Consider the following 6,000-nt stretch of genomic DNA (forward strand, 5'->3'; position numbering starts at 1 on the left):
AAAACCCACCTATATAGCCTGGCCTTCCCTGACTCACTTTGACTCTTGCCGTACTTGTTGACGTGTTGTTCTGTTTTTCATTTGTCTATCCGTTGATATATATATATATTTTTTTTCTGTTTATTTTATACTTTTCTTTGTTCTTAGCTTAGCTATGTGAAGCACTTTGGTTGACAAGCGTCATGTTTAAACGTGCTATATAAATAAATTTGATTGATTGATTGATTGAATGAATGCCCACCATCCATTTCAATGTTAGCGTTAATAACGCCTAATCTATGTTTTAAATTATGGCTATGTGTCTAATCTGCCCGTCGCTTATCAATGACTCGTTTTCCAGTCAACATTGTTGAAGCGGATTGTTTTTTTATCGGTTCATTTTCGTTTTATAGCATTTTGAAAAGCCCTCGTTTTCAAGGAAAATAAAAAGATTCCATAATAAACACGCTGTACTGGAATATTCTAGAATACACAAACACGTTGTAATTTTTCGGCCTATTTATGAATCGTTTTCAAATAAACGCTAGATTATCGATAGTATATGTCAGGGCTATTCAACTGCCGGCCCGCGGGCCAGATCCGGCCCGCGGGATGATTCTGACCGGCCCGCCAAAGATTACATGATAATTTTTTTTTTTTTTTTTCTTTTTTTTTATACTTTTTTCTTTTCATGTCAACGTTCACACGCACAATTGAGCCAAAAGTCACTAAATTAATGACAGATTTCATTGATAAATTGAGGGAAAACTTTGCAAGTCGATGAATTTGACATGTCCAGAGAATTGATGCATTTTGTGAGCAACCCATTTGCCAATGTAGCTGCTATTTCCACAAAAGGACAAGAGTTCCTTGCATCACTTCACATTGATGAAGGTCTCCTGCAACTTGAAATAATTGACAAGCATCATCTGCTCTGAAGCAGGCACTTGATAATGAATCCACCACAACATTTTGGATAAAGTGTATTCATGTCAACACATTCCCCAAAATAAAAATGCTGGCAATATCTGTGCTAACAATGTTTGGCTCAACAAACACCTGTGAATCCAGTTTCTCTCACATGAATGCCATTAAAACAAGCAACCGTGCCTCCTTGACAAATGAGCATTTGCATCACTGTTTGCGGGTAGCCCTCACTTCCTATGAACCCTCTTTCTCTGCCATTGCCCATAGTCAAAGAAGTGCAATCTCTCTCATTAGATGTGTGTATGTAGGCTAGGCCTGTCTGCCCCCCACCCCCCCCCCTGATGTTTGAGAGTTAAGAGTGGACAATAAGTGCTAATAAGATGCTGTGATTTGCTGTTGTTGCACAGACATGAAGCACTTTTTCATAAGCTCAGCTGCACTATAAATGTGTTTTTTTGTTCAAGTGTTGATGTTAGAATGTTCAGATGCACATCATGCACTTGTTTGTTTTTTATTTTATTTTTATATTGAAATGTTGAAGAGGAGATGTTGCAGTTGTTGCAGTCATAAATGAAGCACTTTTTGCAGGAGATGTTGCAGATGTGGCACATAAATGAAGCACTTTTTTTGAAAAGTATACTACTTTTGCAATGTAGTTAAATAAAAGTTGTGAAAATGTGGTTGTGTGTTGTGTCAAGTGTCCATATATTCATAGCACGGGGAGGCGCCGTGGCAGTCCGGCCCCTGGCCCCTTGGGTTTCTGACAATGTGGCCCCCTGAACAATTTAGTTGAATAGCCCTGGTATATGTGTACGTATGCACGCTATATAGGCAATCTGAAAAATCGATTCTCTGATTTCCTCAAAGCCATCGCCCACACACACACATAGGGCGAACGCTGAGAGCTCAGCGAATACAACTCTGATTATCCCAAGACTTGTAAAATAGACTCCTTACCTCAGATCAGATGTTCTCCAAAAAGATCATTCCAATTCCTGATCGCCATTCCAAAAATCGATCGCTTTTATTGATCCAACGCTACATACTGTAAACACATATTCCACGCTGTTCTGATGGTCCACAATGAATCCGATCGGCTCGGGTTACATGCCTGAGAAGTAAAATGTGGATTCCTGATTTTTCTTTTCTCATCCATTTTCATTGAGTCCATTCCAAAAGGGTGCATTACCATCTGGGAGACGATAGGGGGCGTTTTTTTCACATCTGAGCTCCTGATGGGGCTGGTTTACCAACGGGAGACTCCGTTGATGACATATGAATTCAGATCGCTAAAAAATAACACGCTAATTGTCGTGGTGGGCATTCAGGCGTCGGGCTGATAACACATGTTATCACGTGGTGGGCTCTCAAAGTGTTAATGTAGCCAATACTGTTACAGGATTTATTCCTGTGTATTTTAAATTTGATTTCTGGGAGATTTAGGGGGCCGTCCCTTTAAGACGCCGGTTGTGAAGATAGTACGACGGTTGAAGTTCAGTCCGAGTTCACTCGTTTGAAAGTTAACGTCAATAGTTATTTAATTTATGTGGGAACCATCCTGTAACATTCAGATTGGAGTCAATGATATAAAATTAAGTGCCCGTTTATCGTTTCACCTGTTATATATAATATATCGCAAATTTGGCTGTGTTCGGTGATTGACTGGAAGAGGCCCTAGGTTGGCTAACATGATATTTCCTGATTGAGCTATATGTCACCATTACCAACCGTCGTTGTTTTCTTTCATCTAACGTTACAGTATAAGCTTGCATAGTGCGTAGCATAGTGGCTAAATGTGCTAAATATTGTACTCATTTATATATGTGATATAATTTGTGTTATATATAGGCCTATGCTTATGTATGACAGTTCTTGTTTATGCTTCAGCCGTTAATTGTTTTACCCATGATCAAATAACTAATAGCAACTATTGTTATTCCAGCTAAATGTGATTACAACTGGATATTGTAAAGAATAAGCCCTCATACACAAGAATTCCACAAAGGAAATATGCATCTCCTCACCTTCCTATACAGATAGTTTAGCGGATGGTTTGAGAAACTGGGCATTATTTGTTGGCATTTCATTGATAGCTTTCTCTGCTCTTTTGTCTATACTGAAAGTTAGGGTTAGCTCTGAACCCTAGCTGGCGGTCTCTGACGAGCCCTGAACCCCAACGGTCTGTGACAAGTGCTGGATCTCAACAACGAGATGAAAGCCCAACACAGTCAAGAACAACTACCGGTACTTCAAGTGGTCATGCTTGTAAGTGATGTATAACATTTTTTATTGTGTGTGTGACTGTGTATATATATACTTTTTAATCTGGGACATACTTTCATTTCAACAGCTGGAAAGAGTCATCCTGTAATGCCTTCATATACTGAATGTTGAATGTCCTTACTTTTAGCTCTTCTGCAAAGACGTCTTACAAATCAAGAAGTGATGATGGATGCTACAGTATATTATGTGTAGAGGTGCATGTGGACTAAATTAGAGGTCCTAGATATGCTAAATAATATTGAGAATCACTGGCCTAGACTATATCTACTAACGTATTATAGTATAGCTACATTTTTCAATATTCAAATTGAACGCGTTACAATAACGAAGTTACTTTTTGCCGTTCTAGTACTCTAACGCATTACTTTTTAAATTCAGTAACGCTGTTACCGTTACTAAATGGTTTGTTAGTTCGTTACTGCGTTATTTTTATGTAGATTCATAGCGAGCGTCCTCCTAACTCCGTTTGATTTCGCCTGAGTTTGTTTTGTTTACAATAGAGAGCGTCTATTTCTTTCCGTAGCCGCATTTCTGGTTTTCGCATTTCTGATTGGCCACTGACTGACGTTCTCTGACGTTCTCTGACCAGAGAGCGTCAGTCAGTGGCCACTGGCCAATCAGAAATGCGCAAACCAGAAATGCGGCTACGGAAAGAAATAGACCCTCTCTATTGTAAACAAAACAGTAGTAACAAACTAACAAACCATTTAGCAACTACTTGGAGAGATAATTAATATACAACATGGAAACGAGATAAAGAACATGTTTGAGGCGCTGCTGGAGTCAACTGGACTAACGTTACTACATCTCGACCACCGCAGACTTTGGTGAGTGCAATGTGTTCACTGAAACTCAAGTTGATCAACGGATTTTGACTGTACGAAATCTGCCAGGGAATCTCATAATACTAATCAAACAATATAAATATAGTCCTTTCATGCACAATTGATATCCTAACTATTCTAACGTTGCAATGCTTTGATTGATATCTTAAACAACGTTGCAACTTGCAAGATGGTGAATGAATGAATGAATGAATGAAAACTTTATTTAACAGATTGCAGAATGGGTACAATACAGTACGGCTCAATACATACAATTGTTAAGGGGATGCAGACCTGAGAAAGACGTTTGTCTTGTTTCCATCAGGGTCCCCCATTTTCAATTCATATAGACATTTATGACATACACAACATACATGACATTTATGGCATAGGGACATATAGGTATTTAGTACTGATACATTTGTGACATAAACGGTATTCAAATATACAGTACTGTTACCCCTAGCTTTGGGTAGGGCGTTCCACATTGTTGTGGAATAATTGTGAAACGTGTTTAGTCCCTTGTTTGAGCCGAATCTGGGTTTTACATGATTTGTTGAGCTTCCTCTGGTGTAGTGGTTGTGGTATTCACTGACCTTTGGGAAGTATTTTGACATGTACATGGGTACCTTAGTCGTATAGTGTATCTTGTAGACCAGGCCCATTGCAAGTTGCTGTACTCTGTCGTCTACTCTAAGCCATCCTAGGTTGTCAAAGTGGGCAGGGGTGAGGTGGGTTCTGGGGTTCAGGTCAAGTAGTAGTCTGACCAGTTTGTTTTGTGATGTTTGTAATTTTGTTTTAAGCGCCTTTGAGGTGCTTTGGTACCATGAGGTGCACGCATAGTCGTAGTACCCTTGAATTATAATGGTTATAATGAAACGCTCCGGCGACATCAAGGCTGTTCCTTCAACCGGCGCACTTCTTATTATATCGACTCGGGACAACATTTGTTTGTGTCAGATTTGTGTTTGTATCTAGACCACATTGCTTAGCAGAGTTCGGTGATGTGAATGGAAACTGTCAAGTTGATCAACCGATTTTGAGTATCTGGGGCATGGGACTCGGGAGCAATCTTTTTTTTTATTTTAATTTTAAATAACTAAATAGTTACTTTTCACAGTAACTCATTACTTTTGGGTGTAAGTAACTAGTACAGTAACGAAGTTACTTTGAAATGAAGTAACTAGTAAAGTAACTGAGTTACTATTTTTCAGTAACTAGCACAACACTGTTCAAATTCTCTCTCGCTCTCTCTCTAGGTTCATGGCCGCCACTAATGACTTGATGCTAGAGCTTCAGAAGGACAGTATTAAGCTGGATGAGGAAGGTCTTGGCCATGCTGCGATGGCTCCTAGAGGACAAGAACGGAGAGGTGCAGAACCTGGCTGTCAAATGGTTTGTAATGCTACAGTATATTGTATGTAGATGTGCATGTGGACTAAATTAGAGGTCCTAGATATGCAAAATAATATTGAGAATCACTGGCCTAGACTATATCTACTAACGTATTATAGTATAGCTACATTTTTCAATATTCAAATTCTCTCTTGCTCTCTCTCTAGGTTCATGGCCACTAATGACTTGATGCTAGAGCTTCAGAAGGACAGTATTAAGCTGGATGAGGAAGGTCTTGGCCATGCTGCGATGGCTCCTAGAGGACAAGAACGCTACTACATTTTTCAATATTCAGATTATGTGATCACAGTACAACTATGTGTGCCTACCTGGCCCATAATTCTTGACATGCAAATGGGCAAGCATAACCAGTGTGTGTGTGTGTGTGTGTGTGTGTGTGTGTGTGTGTGAGAGTGCGAGTAACTCGAACCTGCAGTCTGCAGGCATAATGTCTGCAGCATAACCCCCCCCCCCCCCCATTAAAGAACATTTCTGTTCCATTCTTATTTAAAAAAAATCTTTTAGGGGCTGTGAGACGCAATGGGAGCAGTAAAAGTGCATCTGATGCAGACATAGACAAATACATCAAAAG

The sequence above is a fragment of the Notolepis coatsorum genome, assembly GCF_963971535.1.
Source record: "Notolepis coatsorum genome assembly, chromosome: 13".
NCBI classification, from domain to species: domain Eukaryota; kingdom Metazoa; phylum Chordata; class Actinopteri; order Aulopiformes; family Paralepididae; genus Notolepis; species Notolepis coatsorum.